This window comes from Gossypium hirsutum, chromosome D11, assembly GCF_007990345.1.
Source record: "Gossypium hirsutum isolate 1008001.06 chromosome D11, Gossypium_hirsutum_v2.1, whole genome shotgun sequence".
Taxonomy (NCBI): Eukaryota; Viridiplantae; Streptophyta; class Magnoliopsida; order Malvales; family Malvaceae; genus Gossypium; species Gossypium hirsutum.
Window position 1 is genome coordinate 5338676 of NC_053447.1, and position 17059 is coordinate 5355734.

Genomic DNA, 17059 nt, shown 5'->3' on the forward strand with positions numbered 1-17059 from the left:
CTAAATCTCTAAACATTATATATATTTAAAATTTAATCTCTATTCTTCTTTTCAAAATTTTATTTTTTCTCAAAATCATTAATATTTTTATTTTTTGAATTTAAAAATTTATTTTTAAATTATATATAACCATATAATTTTTTTTTAAAATAACGAGAACTAATTAATAATATTATAAAAATAAAAACATCAAGTTATATTAAAAATTAAAGTACGAAGACTAAATCTTATATTTAAGCATAATAAAAAATCAAAATTAAAATTTAACAAAAAAAAAGAAGCTTCCTTTTATATATATTTATCAAATTGTTTCTATTTAATTTATCTTACCTAAAATATCTTTCTCCTTTCTTTTCATTTTAAAACTTAAAATAAAAAACAGTTTAAGAAAAGAAAAAAACTTTAAAATATGAAACTACTAAATAAATCAATTTAATTATTATATATAATTTATCTAAATGTAAATAAGTATATGAAAATTTTAAAATTTTAAAATATCTATATTTCTAATTATTTATTATATTATCGATACATTCTACTAATGTCTTCCAATCATTTATATTTTTATATCATTATCTCTATTACAACTGAATCTAAACACAAATCATATCATTAATTTTAATCTCTTGTTATATTATCCAATCTAATCTAATCGCTATACTAACTAATTTCATTGCCACCATTATTTTTAACTTCATCAAAAAAAAAATCGAAAAAAAATCTAATTTTATAAAGTCGGAACGTTACTAAAATACAAATAATAAGCCTCGGTAAAAAACAAAAGAAATAATTTAGTCTCCAAAAAGTTCAATTAGAAGCACTTCATTTGAAATACTTCTGATTTCCACTAAAACAAAATGCATATAAACCAAAATAATGTAAATCTAAAAATTCAAAGAGCTTTCAGTAATTTAAAGAAATTTTTAAAGGTTAAAATATGTTGTTACTTCTATAAATTTCGAGATTTAGTTTGTATATTTTAAAAGTTAAAAAAATCATTTTTTCTATTTTTTCAATTTAAAAAGCCTACTTAAATTATTATTATTGGTAGTTTTTATTAAAATTTATTAATTTATCATATTTATTTTTTATTAATCATATGTCATATCATATGAAAATTATCTAATCAAAATTTAAAGTTGACAAATTTTATCAAAATTTATTTACTTATCATATTTATTTTTATTAATCATATGAGAATAATCTAATCAAAATTTAAAGTCGACAAATTTTATCAAAAATAACTTATGGTTGTAATTACTGTCATGTGATTTTTTAAATAAAAAAAGTAGGAAGACTTAGGGTGGGTTTGGATGGGCAATTGATGCTGTGCGGTGCGTTTAGCTTACTTTTTGTCTCACGCTACAATATCATAATGACTGCTGTTTTTACACACTGCCCATCTAAACTCACTCTTAATTTTTAACATTCAAAATATATGGATAAAATCTCAATTTTTATCAAAATACAGGGGCTAAGACATTAATTTAACAACTTTAAAATATTTTAACCAATCAGCATCCCATTCATTAAATGCCGCAAAAGTTGTCGTACTACCATCTACAATAAATCTACAATAAACCATTTTCTCTTGCAATGAAATTTGACTTTAGTTTAAAAAAGTTGTACAATCACATCACATTCATTAATGGCATTGCTTTTTAACAATAAATTATAATAGTGTCATTATCTGAAAAAAATTTTAATGTTGAGAGGTGCCCAACTCTCATCGGTCTAACGAAGTAAAAATATTCTTAGCACTCATCGGCTTGTAGCTAAAGTAATTCATACTCGGTATATCTTATGATATGTTAATTATATCTGATTCTACTCGTATAATGAATAAGGTAATAACCATTTAATTTCCAATTATAGGTAATTCATAATTTATCATATTCAATTCATCAATCAAATAATCATTTCATTCATACGATAGCATGAATCAATCAAATTCAAGTTCAATTTCACATTTTCATCAGTTTACACTATTTTTAATTTAGTCCCTTATATTGAAAATCAATATTTCCATGCCAATACAATTCATCTAATCGATCCCAACTTACCTCAATATTTTGTCATGTTATATAATGAAGTTATGCAACAATTTAAACAATTTAAATTGTAGAAATACAAATTAAAAATTCTAAATTATCCATCGACGACTTAGAATATATATATGGTTTTTATATTACCTGAAGAAAGTTTTTTTTTTAATATTAAAATTGTTGCAATATATATATATATATATATATGATTTTTATATTACCTAAAGGTCACGAAAACCTCGAGCTTCCCTGAAGGTCAAAGAAGAAAGTGTTTTTTTTTTTTATATTTTAAAATTTTTAAAAAATAAATAATATTTAAATAATTTAAATAATGATATATGAAAGGTTAAAATTTTCTATTAGACTTTTTATTTTGCGTAAGTGGTTGGTTTAATACTTGTATTTTAATTTTATTATTTTCAACCTTTGTAATTTTAGAAATTAAAAAGCTCAGTCCTAGTCAAATGATAGCTATTAAAGTCATTGAGTTAAGTTTTGTTATTTTTAAAATTTGATATGACAAGCTTATTATCACATGTGTAATGTTATATTTGTTTGTTATTTTCACATATTACTCACACAAAATTAATTAATAGATTCAACGACTATTGTTTGCATTATGACTAAAATTTTCAAATTTAAAAAATATAGCCACTAAGAATGATCCAATTACTGAACGTGGACCAATTGTATAACTTTACGCATAATACAAGACTAATAACATAATTTAATCAAATAGATTTAACTATTATTGTTGGATCAGGATTATAATTTCAAAATTTAAAAAGTACAGGGGCTAAAATTGATTAAATTAAAATATAGTTACTAATTTCACAATTTACACAAAATACAAGGTCTAACCGTGGAATTTGACATGTATGAAATATTTAAGCAACAGCCGGTAAAATTACCAAGAAGCCCTTGTATTCAGGGACGGATTGCATTTCGGCCCTCTACTAAAAAATTGGGAAAATTAGTCATTATACATTTTGAAACATGCAAATTAGCTCATCCATTAAATTTTATTTGTTAAATGATGACGTGGAACATTAATTAAAATAATGAATTACTAAACTAATTCTTGAACTATAGCTAAAAATTCATGTGCCACGTCATCATTAAAAGAGAAAATTTATCGGATGATTTAATTTGCGTGTTTCAAAAGGTATAAGAATTAATTTGCTCAATTTTTTTTAGTAGATAAGCCAAAATACAATCCGCTATTAAATACAAAAGCTTCCTTAATATTTTTACCCCTCTTAGTGTGATTTTTTTTCCTCCAATGATACTCTTATTTTCAACTAGAAATGTTAGGTTTAGCTAACAATTGTAACTTTAGTAGAGGTCAAAAGTATTCTTTTAATCTTCCTTTCATTTCTTTTTACTATTTAACTTGTAATTACTTTAGTTATATTTATTTATGTTTTTTAAATATATTTTAAATTAACTATATTTAATATTTTCATGTAGTTAATTTATTTTAACAATCCTACCATCCATTCAAATGTAACTTAAGTCTCTAAATACTTGCAGAAATATCAAAAGCATTAACAAATTAAATAGTTACTATAGAAAAATTAAAAGTCCTATTATTTAGAAAGGTAAACAATTTTTTTCGATAATAATCCCATCGCGTCAAATAATATGTTTATTATACATGTGATGTGTATTACATTCTATTTTTTAAAAAATAAATTGAATCACAAATATCATTATACATCAAAACTAAAATTATTAAGGTAAATTCAATCTCTCAACTTACTAAAGATGCATATGAGGTTATATAAAAGGACGACCTTCCTCATAAGCATTAATTAAAAAAAATGTGGGGATAATTTTCAACTCTAAATAATGATCTCATGTCAAATAATGAATGAGTAGATTATGGTTATATAATTTGTATTTTTATATATTATATGAGGACAATTTCACTTTTAAAGCATATAATATATTATAATTAATTTTAACGCAAAAAGCTTAAAATATAATTATTTATGCATGAAATAAAGCGTTGATACAATCCTATTTTCTACTTACAACTCGTTTAAAGCAGAGAGAATGTATTTAAACGCTCTCAAATGAACCTCGTTTTTATTATTATAACAATGATGTCAATTGAATTAAAACTCAATCAACCAAAAAAATTATATTTTATATCATTATTCCACATAAACATAAATATAAATTACATATTTGTGACAATAATCATGTGATATATTAATAGAATAATGATTTCAAAATTCAAATTCTAACCGTCTAATAAAAAATGTGTCCTTATAAAATCATACTTTTATGAATTAGTTAGTGGGTTGAGATGAATCCATCATAAAGGAGCGTAGGGATTGATATTTCTATAGAATGTGAAGTTTACCTCATCTCATTCTATGTATGAAAATCTGGTGTGTATATATATAGTAAAAACTTGTATCCAGTAAATTTATAAAATATATATAAATTAAATGTGGTTTTGGTTGAAATAGTAAATTTGATATATCAAAAATTATGATATTTTGGATTTAAATTTAATCATATGTACGCATTTTTCTTAGATTTAAATAATATTTTAAAAAAGTAAAAATAAAATATCTTAGTTTTACAAGTGATTTTAGGGATAGTTTTGTTATCGTCTTCTTTAGTTTGGTTAATGCTTAATTATTTTGTCGATTTTTACTTGCCGCTTTGGATTATCTAGGATTGATTTTCTTATCGTATTAAGTGCTTGCAATCACTCTATATATGTCGTGCTTGAGTTGTGACAAAATCAATTATCAACATGTCATGATATTTTATTGATGTTAAGACTGAAACCTTTTTTGTATTGATAAAACTTATTATTCATTATCCATTATAAGTATTTGTTATTTTTTTATTGTATGACTCTATTTATGGAATAAATTAATAAATTTACTTTAAAAAAACAAAAACATAATAATAGTGAATAATTAATAACGTGAGCAAGACAGCTGTCTGCTTTAAATTGGACAATGGAGAAAATAATAAAACGTACTCCTCCTTGGCAGCCTGTAAAGGGTCCCTTATTATTATATCTAATTCCACTTTTCACTTTTACAGTTTTACCCAATTCAAATACCCTTAAACATTTATTTTTCACTTTTTACACTCAATAAATAATATTAAAATTTGGTCCGTTCTTTATTTTTATATAAATATAATAAACCTACTTTTAATTCAATTTTTAAATAGAAATTCCAATAGAGGTAGTTTCCTTGATTTTTTTTTATTCTTTTATTGAATCGATGTTAGTTATTCTTGCTATCAAATTCGGTAAGATACTTTTATAATAGATGAAACGAAACGAATGGAGAGGTTGATATTAATAAGGACGAATTATTAAATAGTCACTTTTATTTGTATCAAGTTATATTTTAGTAATTTATGTTTGAAATGTTACATTTTAGTCACTTATGATATCGTTTTGTTACGAAATGATCACATTGCCATTAAGATCTGTTACCTCCCAAACGACAGTCAGACGTAGGGGTGTCCATAATTCGGGTAAAACCGAAAAAATTCGGTTAACCGACCGAATTCGGTTAATAGGTTGGTTAACCGAATTTTTTCGGTCGGGGGTCGATTAATTTTTTTATGATTTTTCGGTTAACGGTTAATTCGGTTCGAAACCGGTCGGTTAACCGAAAATTTTTGGTTAACCGAAAAAATTAATAAATAAAATTATCCAACCCAACCCAAACTCAATTACCCAACCCAATAAAACTAAAACTAAAGTTTACCCAATTACCCAATCCAATAAAACTAAAACTAAAAGACAACCCAATTTACTAAAGTCTAAAACCCAATTTACTTTAATAATTTATAAATTTTTTAAATTTTAAAAATAAAAATAAAAAAATTCGGGTATTTTTCGGTTAATTCGGTTAATTCGGTTAATTCGGGTAATTCGGGTAATTCGGGTAATTCGGGTAATTCGGGTAATTCGGGTAATTCGGGTAATTTTTAACCAAAAATAAAAAATACATAATTTTCGGTTAATTCGGTTAACCGACCTTATTAACCGAAAAAATTTCGGTTCGGTTAAATTTTTTTTAAAAAAAATCGGTTCGGTTAACGGTTAAAATTTTTGGAAGGTCGGTTAATTCGGTTATAGTAATTTCGGGTCGGTTAACCGGTCGGTTAACCGAATGAACACCCCTAGTCAGACGTGATAGTTAAACCATAACATCTACTGTTAAAACATTATCGTTTTAGTTTCTTTTATTATTGGTTTGAGCATGTCATTTGTTTGTCACACATATAGAAAAACATGAAAAATAGAACCATCTTTTTGCAAAAAAAAAAACCCAAAATCTAGGTAAAGAATAAAAAACTCATTACTTACTGTAATCCATGACTGGACCCTCTATTGAATCGATCATTTGTTTTTTCATTTTGAATAAAAAATCCAATCGGTTGATGGAGCACCCAATTTGATTCTATTGTTTCGGTTTAACAAAGATGGCTATGAAAATAAATGATTTTTTCAGTCAAATTGAAAACGAAAAAGAAAAGAAAAAGGAGACCAAAAGTTTTTTTTTCCAATTCGAGGATTAATCTGGTGCATTGGTTTTGATTATTTCAAAAAACCAAAATAATATTTTCCTTTAATTAATTCGAAAAATTCAATTAGTTAAATTTATTTAATTAAAAAATCAATTAATTTACTTGATCAGATATCTACATTGACATTTAAAGCCCATTTTAACAACAGAGTGATCATTTCGTAATAAAACGATAACATAAGTGACAAAACGATAATTACAAAACGATCGGTAATAATAATATTAGCATTGATAGTAACGACCAACATGTAGTCATCTCCTCACACTTCTCTCTCACAAATATCCTATCATATCCTAGCTGTACTTTATTTACTTGCAGTACAAATTATATACATATATATGTATTGTTTGACTTTTTATTGAACCTCTGGTACTGAATTTGCCCAAAACCAGCAGCAGCGATCTACAAAGCATTTTTTTTCCAGTAAAATGGGATTATTGAGAGCTGCTGGCGTGGTTTACAAGCCAGTAGAGCAACTTGATCTTGGTCCTGACAGTAACGAGATATATGTCGAAGCCGATATCAAAGGTTTCTATTTCCTCATTTCCATCCATTTTTCTCCATTCATCATCATCATCATCATCATCACTTTTTTTCTTTTACATCAAATTCATATATATATAGAGAGAGAGCGAGAGAGAGAGAGGGGTTTATTTAAATAGATAAAATGAAAGGCTTTGAGAAGCTTTGTCTGAATCTGAGAATTCATCGAATTGTTTAAGAATCTCTTTTTACTGACTCAACAGTTGCTGAATCCGGAATCTCAGATGTTCTGTTTCTACTTAAGATAGCTGTCGTTGACTTTCTCCTTCAAAGTTTGCCTCCTTTTGCATGTATATATAATTTTCTGAATATGTATGTATGTATGTAGCTCCTCGCATGGGAGGATTGCTGGCAAAAATATTTGCGTGGATTCTGGAGTCAAGGATATTTGGAGCATTGGCGTTCTACATTTTGAAGAGGCTGAATCGAGTTCACAAGGTACACACTTATTGCCTTCATTCTCCTTCACTTGTTCTTTTTTTTTTTGTTCTTTAATTATTATAATCTCGAAGAAGCAACGCCATTAATGTTTCTGGTTCACTCATCACTATCATTGACTTTATGACCAACGCTCTTGTTGTATCTAGAGTTCTCTATGTGCCGGTACTAATAAAATTTTAGGTTGGTGCTCAATCGAAAAAAGAGTTTAAAATTTTTTTCAAATTTGATTTGAATAAAAAATCTAAAATTCTGATATGATTGCTGGTATTAATTTTTGTAATTTTATTTTTATGTAAAAAATAAAAATATAATATATCAAAAACACTAAATTTTTTTATACTTAAATAATATTAATATAGATACAATTTAACAATTAAATGTCTCTAAAATAATGGCAAAATTAATAATAAAATAAATAGTTATACAATATCCAAACAATAATAATAAAATAATAGTACCATAATAATGAAATGACAGGAAACAATTAATAATAGTAACAAAACAATAATTTTTTCTTTTGCAAATTCGGGTCAACCCGGGCTCAAGTGAAAAAAACTCTTACTCGAAACTCGACCCGTTTTCTAAACGGGTCTTATTTTTTTCCCAAATACATTTTCTAGACTTATATTTTCGCCAAAATCCTTCTACTTTTTAAATGGGCTTTTGGATCCAATCGACTGGTTTGACCCACAGGCAAGTCTAGTGACTATGATAATTTTTTTTAGGCCTAATGATAAATTTGGCCACTAACGTTTACATATTTTGTCAAAATGACTCTAATTGTATTTTTGAGCCTTTTTTGGCCATCAACCTTTTTTTTTTAAATTGCTTTTTTAATAAATTTGATGAAAATATTGTTAAAAAAGTTAACGGGATGATGTAGAATTTCATAAGTGGAATATTTTTAATGAGATGTAATTTATTACTTAGATAACCCAATAAAATAATTACATGTGAAAATAATAAAATATATAAATAATTCATGAAGTTTAAAAAAATCTCATAATTTAAAGAAAATAAACCTATGAAAGATTGAAACCTTAAATTTATTCATTAAATCTCATTAAAAATATTCCACATATGAAATTAAGAGTTAATTTTTCTTAGATAATTACGTTTATTTTCTTTAAATTAAGAGTTTTTTTTAATTTAATGTATAATTTTTCTTAGATAAGTACATTTATTTTCTTTAAATTAAGAGTTGTTTTTTTAATTTAATGTATTATTTATTTTATTATTTTCCACATTTCCACATCATCCCTATTAACTTTTTTTAATGGTACTTTCATTGAATCTGTTAAAAAAAGCATATTGAAAAAAAGAACAAAAGTTAATGGCCAAAAAAGGCTCAAAAATATAATTAAGTCCATTTTGATAAAACATATAAACTTTAGTGGCCAAATTTGTTATTAAACTTTTTTTTATATACTAAACTATTATAAATAAAACAATGTAATCTTATGATGAATAAAAATATTTGCATTAAAATTAAATTACTGTTTAATTAGCCACTTCATTGAATGCAAGTCTTGTTTTCTCTAACTAAATCACGGTTTTTTGTTTTTTATTTTTTCAAAATCCGTGCAGATTATAATTTATAACATGTTTAATACACTGAATTTGTTGCACTTTTATGTACTTGCAATGCACTGATATGAAGAGAATCATTCAGCCATAAAAAGAATATGGTATCTTCGATCCCTGAAAAAAGAACATAGTGTTTTTGTGATGGACATGGTTGTTTGTTTGGTGTTTATGGTTAATCTCTTACACAACATGTTTTACTCTTGTGCAGTTTATCTCGAATGCAACGGTGGAGGAACCACCCATGTTTGTTCCATTGCATCCTTATGTTGGTACGCATGCCTTAGATCAAACATATTTTGGATACAACTCATAGTCCTTGATCTTTATCACATTAGAAGTTCGATGATTGGAAGCATTGTAAAACTAGTTAACCAATGAATCAAAATATCGGCTGCCGTTTAGTGATTTATGAATTTTCTACAACTTCTGTTTGCAATTACCAAATGCTGGAAGTTTCTTATGCTTCAAAGGTGTTTGATGAATTGTTAAAGCTTCATCTAGTGGACTGTTAAGGGAACTATAAGGATGTTCATTATATAGTCAAGTTCATGGGATGCATAATTTGAGGTAGAAATAGGTCACAATAACTGGGGGAAATATCTAGCTATAGGGATGATGTCTTCAGAATGGCATATGTATGTATTTATGCTGCTGCTTTTTTTTTTGAATTATAGTTCTATGAGCTTCTGTTTATATCCTTTCAAATTATTAACTTCTAATGTTGTGTCAAATTTGGTTGCATCAACACAGACCTTGATGAGCAAGAAGTCATAGAGATTGATTCTGATGCATCTCCAGCAGAAAGAGTTCAACAAGCTATGAATTGCCTTCCTTTAACCTCAGAGAATTCACTAGATGCTTTCAAATTCAGCTGTTTCCGGCGTTGGACAATAGCGGATTATTCAAGAGCCTATAGAAATGGGGAAATAACTCCATTGAAGGTACCACTCTTGGTTACTTAGTTTATTGCATGTTGTCAACATCCCACTAATATTTGTGATTAGGTTTTCACCTAAAGAATGATTATTTGTGATTACATTTCTATCATTACGGAAACCAATTTTCAATTCTGCAGATTGCAGAGCGGTTTATAGATGCTGTTCATGAATCTTCCAGTCGTCCTTTGTCAATAGCCTTCTTCATTAACTATGATGCTGAAGATATCCTAAGGCAAGCTACAGAATCAACTCTTCGGTATGAAAGAGGTAACCTTTTACAGTAATTAAGTCACATATCTTAATGTGCTTTCTTATTGAGACATTGTTGTTTACATTATCATAAGGAAATAAGCATATTCAAGCATACTTCATCTTTCTTATATTCCATGCGAAGATCAAAGTGAAAAACAAGTTAGCTGATTTCCAAACTTAGTAGAAGTGGACTTCCATTTTCATATAGAATCTTTTTCTATTTGCAATATCCCTTTGTCAGTTCCGTCTAATATTCATACAGATCTAATTGTTCTCTTATTCAGGAGCTCCAATATCTGCTCTAGATGGAGTTCCAATTGCTGTCAAGGATGAAATAGATTGTTCTCCATATCCAACTACAGGTCACCCAAGTTCTTCAGTTGCACATCAATTCCTTTTATTTAATGGTTATTCTTTGTCCCTATCTCAGTTCTTATTCTTATAGGAGGTACAAAGTGGCTGCACAAGGTTAGACCATGTACAGGCGATGCATGCTGTGTTGCACGACTCAGGTCCTGTGGTGCTATACTTGTTGGAAAGACTAATATGCATGAGCTTGGAGCTACACCAAGTGGGATAAATCCCCACTATGGGTGGGAATTTCTTGTTGCTTTCCTCTTTCATAAACCAAACTTACAACTAAATACTGTAACATGTTCCTTTTGTGAATTTTGCAGGCCTCCGAGAAATCCCTATGATCCCAGCAGAATCTCTGGTGGTTCTTCTAGTGGATCTGCAGCAGTAGTGTGTGCAGGGTTATGCCCTGCAGCCCTTGGTGTGGACGGAGGAGGTAAAGTTTGTCATCCTTCATAAAAAAACAACCGAACTTTTAAACTTATGATCAATAGCCAACTCTTATGATTACGTAATCAACATAAACACTAAGTCTACGTAGATATACGTAAAAGTATAGACAACAAGTATAGAAATAGGTGTGCAATAAATTCCAGCTTTTAAACTTGTCCAAGGTAGCCATGGTTGAATGCTTTCAAGTTTCATCCCTGAATAGATTCTTTTGATTCTCTTGGACTGAAAACCAGAGGCGGACCTCATTAGCGCCTAGCGGGCCCTTGGCCCCCCACCCCAAGTTTTTGAAAATTTTAGTTATACCCTTAAAATTTTCTGAAATTTTAATTAGGCCCCTCAAATTTTTGAAAATTATTATTAAACCTTTGAAATTTCAATTAGACTATTCAAATTTTTATTTTTTATTGTAATTTTTCATAAATCCTCTAAAATTCTGAAAGTTTTTAATAGACCTACCAAAATTTTTGAAAATTCTCACTAAAACCCTCAAAGTTTTTAAAAATTTTAGTTAGGCCCCAAAATTTAATGCCAAGATCTGCCACTGCTGAAAACTCAGTGATAAATATCCAAATTAAACCTTCAAGACTGCAACTATGGTTAAATCCTTTATTATTACCTTCAAAATGGAAGAAGTGTGGAATTCTTAGTCATGTTTTTGAGTGATATACTATTGAGCCTGAGAACTGAATAGTTTAGCAATATTATAACAACCAATTAGGAGTAACAATTCTTTCATTGCCGTAACGAGCAGCTATGCACTATCATCTTTATTTTATCATCCTCTATGTACTGTTCATTCATCAAAATTGCAAAAAAGGCGACAGAAAATTTTGCCACGTGAATAAGTTCAAAGGACATACGCACTTCATATTTGGTTTCTGTGTAGGATCTGTGAGAATGCCTGCATCCCTTTCTGGTGTTGTCGGGTTCAAACCGACTTTTGGACGCATTCCTCATTCAGGGTGAGAACTTGTTTAGGTAAAACAATTCTTTGTGTTCAATTAGGTGTGAAATATAACCAATATCTAAAAATGTTTATCATGTTTCCAGTGTTCTTCCTCTGAACTGGACAGTAGGAATGGTTGGAGTACTAGCAGGTACCTTAGAGGATGCATTTATTGTGTAAGTTTTCTCTCCCTGTTTTTTTTTTTTTTTGGAATTGAGAAGGCCGCAAACAGGGAATAAGGAAGTGCTTGCAGATGGGATTCAAACCTGAAACCCCTAAACTGTTAGATGCCATCTCTTAAAAGTGATTGCATGAATCAATGGGACTAAGCTTCGAGTTTATATAGATCACTGAATTCCATTGACTTTCATAGGCTACATTGTTAGTTGTAGATATGACTTAGATTTGTTTTCTGTTTTCTGTTTTCAGTTATGCTGCTATTAGTGGTCATCTTCCATCACATGAGCCAACCACTTTGCCTGTGAGTACCAGTTATAGAGATTCACTAAAAATTCTGGGTATTAATTGTTGTTTTCAATGCACAGATCATCTTTCTTTCAGGAGAAAGCTGATTTTGATATCAGTTTCTGTGCCAAACCGATTTCTCATACAATCATATGTTTTTTTTCTTTTTTCTCGTGTAAATAAACATTTTGAAACTTAAAACTGTAAGTATAAAATTCTTTGATATGAATTTGCCTTTTCTTTAATTATTTTGATTTTTTATGACTTGAAGCTCTAGGAACATAGCGATAACCTTCGTTGGTTGGTTTCTAATAATGACTTTGTGATGTCTTCTTTTCACCTATATTTCCAGCACTCTTCATCTTTTTTTTTTCTAAAATATTCGTATTTAATATTTGTGTTCGAGTTAGACCTTTATATAAGATATAATACTCAAAATATATCGATTTTTTAAAAGAAGTTTAAACATATTCATTTTAAACACATACCATATATAACACTCACTAGGTAAGTCGTATGAGTAATGTATCTCTTCATACCATAGTAATTTTACAAGAGAATCTAAGTTTGGATAACTTTTACTTATCTTCTTTGGCGTTTGGATAACCTGCCAGCCCAAAATACATTTTCCGTTGCTGAACTCCACAAATCCAATATCAAACATCAAGCTTGCAATATATGGAGAGGTAAGTGATGAAATTATATGATCACTTAATTGGAGTCCACTTTTTTCATCAATTATAGCTTAAAAAGGGTTAAATTCTAATTCCTTCTATCCTGTTTTTTCACCAATCGGCTCTATTAGTGGTTCAATGATTGCAACGAAGAGATCAGATTATGCTGCTCTAATGCTGTGCAATTGCTTTGTGAGCGTTACAATTGGAAGGTAATTAGCAATGGATTCTTTCTTTAACTAGTACTACCCATTTTTGTATTAAAGTTGTTAACTGGTGTTATCACACATCTGTTAAAGATCGGTTTCATCAAAGCCCGAGTTTTGTTCTATTGTTAGGAATCTCTATTTGCTGTCAATTGGTTTTAGATCGGATGCATAATATGATATCAAAAACCAAGTTTTTTTAGTTATATATATTTTATATAACCAAGTTAGACTATTGCAGCAATAAATTTCCCTCTTGTTAAGACTGTAGAGGTTACCATACCAGAGCTAGAAGTAATGCGCCTGGCACATTATGTGACAATTGGTTCCGAATGCAGTACTGCACTGAGTTCTCATCTGGAAAATCTGTATGTTATATTCTAGACTTTAACCACCATGTTATATACTCTTTATATTCATGATCTCCAGTATTTTAAACTATAGATTCTGACAATATAAACTTTTTCAAGTAGGGGCCGTTCAGAATTTGGATGGGATGCAAGAGTAGTAGTTGATATATATGGTGCTTTCAACAGCAATGAGTATATAAAGGCCCAGAAACTGAGGTAAGCTGTCCCCCCCCCCGCCCCCCCAAAAAAAAAAGATGTCATTTATAATATAAACTTCGTAGGGGTGAGCAACCGTCTAGGTTCACCAATGGATTAGGATCAATTGTAGAGTCGTTTGGTGATTTAATAAGTTATTCATGGTCTGATATATTTTTTTTTGGATTGATACTTTTAAGATGGTGTATGATCTTAAACAAAAAATTTACAAGAACTTGAACTTATAAATTTTGAAAATTCTTTTAATATTGATAAATTGTGGTTACCTATTGTAGTTTTATTTTGATATTGGAACATCATGTTTTTTTTTTAGTATATATTAAAATTAAAACTAGCCAAATGATTTTATGTTGGATGCGTAACATGATATTAGAATTCAGGTTTTATTCTATTATTGTCCCTTTCAAGTTTGTCATCCGGTGGGTTCTTCGGTCTTCCCCTTTGCTTGCACATGATGGAGATCCATTACAGTTGTTAAGCGATATTAAATATTGGGCGTCCTATGGTCTTATATTAAAATTAGGCCAATCCCTTTATTGTCAATAGGTTTTAAGTAAGATGCTTGACTACAAATATGCAGGTACCGTCATATGCAGATTCATAACAAAATTTTCGCCAAGGCAGATTCATAGTTACTCCAACAACAGGGTAAACTCTTTTTCACTGCAACAACTTGCATCTATTCTTCTATTTTACTTAAACTTCCCACTGCAAGACCTTCTCTTGCAATGCCCAAGTTTAACCAGTTTTCTTTTCTTTCAAAACAGTATGACTGCATACTCAATATCTAAAAACGCTCTAACGACTGGTGAGCTTGACTACGTAAATGGAGGTAAGAATTTTTTACTTATTTTCCCCTATGTATTTTGTGTTTAAATCTTCATGCTTTATTAGCACAATCAGTTAACGAAGTGAAATTAATCCATCTTGTTATTTCAGGTACCATTATTCGATATCAGATAGCAGGAAACTTTTTGGGACTACCTGCTATTACTGTCCCTGTAATAACTTATTACCACTTGTCGCTTATTTGAAAATTTATGCAGTAATTAATGTCTATTAGCTTCACTGAAATGGTATGATTCTACTAATATCAGATTCTCCATGTATACTTTGATAGGTTGGTTATGACAAAGCTGGTTTGCCAATTGGCCTTCAATTTATAGGGAAGCCATGGTCAGAACCCACTTTAATGCACCTTGCTTTTGCAATGCAGGTAGGCCACTTATATTTTTTATTATGTTAATGTATAAATTGATCCCTAACTATACACCTTTTAACGATATGGTCTCTAAAGAATTTTTTTTTTCAAAATCAGGTACCTATGGTTTAATTCCATCGAGCGAATTTAACACAATGGACTAATGCGATTGTATAAATTGCTACCCTGATTTAGTTGACCTATAATAAGTTGCCATGTCTGAAGTTAATACCATGTCTGCATTTAGAAAAATATCTGTCTTGAACCATGACAAATTAGTATTGATCAACTCCATGCCATATCGGCAATTTGCTAGCAATACAAGTTCTGGGACAATTATTTAAATTTTCTCAAGTACCGTATTGTTAAAATGTTTATAGTTCGTGAGCCAATTTGCAGGTTAATCCTTTGGAGTCAATTTATATATTCAACCCTAAGTTCTATGTCAGGACTAATATGAGTTTATGTATATAGTATGGCTGACAAACAAAACATTTGTGGTTGTAGGCATTGTGCATCACAGATTACAGAAAACCAAAGGTTTTCTACGACATACTTGGTAAAAAGTGAAGAGAGCAGAGCAGAATTCACGAGACACCAATATTTTTGGCCTTCAACATATACCTTCTATTTCTCTTGATGGAATAACACTGTAAAACCAACTTACCATGGTATACAGCAATACAGAGTATTGCTTGATTATTTACAAGTTGCCATTGTTGCTATGATATCATATCATATAGGCTGCTGCTTGTACCATCTCATTTATATCAGTAGACTTATAGATATCTGCATTTGTCAAAACTGGTAACAGGTTTAAATTAAATTAGATTTTTCTTGTTTCATGCCTCTAAGTCTTTATGCAGTTCTTCTGGGTTATGAATTATAACAACCATATATGCTAAAGAAACATTGAACTTGTAGCACAAAAATTTGATTTTTTTTCTTCTAAGGATGTACTTGGACCCATTTCCTTCCATATAGGGGCGAAGCCAACAAATTTTGTTTGGGGCTGAAATTAAATTGTAATTTTTATGATAGTAAAAATGTAATTTTACCATTTTAATAGTCTATATATTTATAATTTTTAAAATTTCAAATCAAATTTTTATCATTTTTAAGGGAGGCTACAGTGTAATTTTATTTTTACTAATTTAAAATTTAAATTTTTTTAAAAAAAATCTAAATAAAAATTCTTTTATTTTAGGGGTCGAGCCCCAGCCGGTCCTAGCTATGCGGCTGCTTCCACGCAGAGAATTTCCTTTTTTTTTTTGGTAAATTTTGAATCTTATACACAACACATTGAAGAAGTAACTAAGGGTAGAAAAATGTAGAATAAAATCTAAAATTTCAAAGGCATTTGGAAACATGGAAAACAATGCTATTTATGGTTGTATTTTGATATTCTTTCTTTTTTGTCTAAATAATTAATAATGTCATAAATGGTCCTTGAAATTATCAATCTATTTATATTTGTAGTATTTATATTACATCAATTAAATTCTTTCATCTACCTAATGTTAGGTTAAGCGTTAAATGTCTGTTTGAATTTGACATAAACCATTTTAAAATACATAGATCAAATTTTAAACATATGTACACCTATTTTATAGGTAATTTAGGTCTGACTTACTAAATAATAGCACCATTAAGATTTAGTAAGACTATTTTTTTTATAGTGTGTCAAATTCAAACAATTTATGTGATAAGTATATATATATTTAAAATTTGATACATTTAATTTAAATATGCTCTACATTATATCTGAGCTAACATTTAACTCCTAATTTGATGGCTAGAATGATGAAAG

At 28.8% G+C, this 17059-nt stretch overlaps 1 pseudogene; it reads left to right on the forward strand.

Moving 5' to 3' along the window:
- Window positions 1–6875: 6875 nt before the first annotated feature.
- Window positions 6876–16092, forward strand: LOC107911692 (fatty acid amide hydrolase-like; annotated as a pseudogene).
- Window positions 16093–17059: the final 967 nt, after the last annotated feature.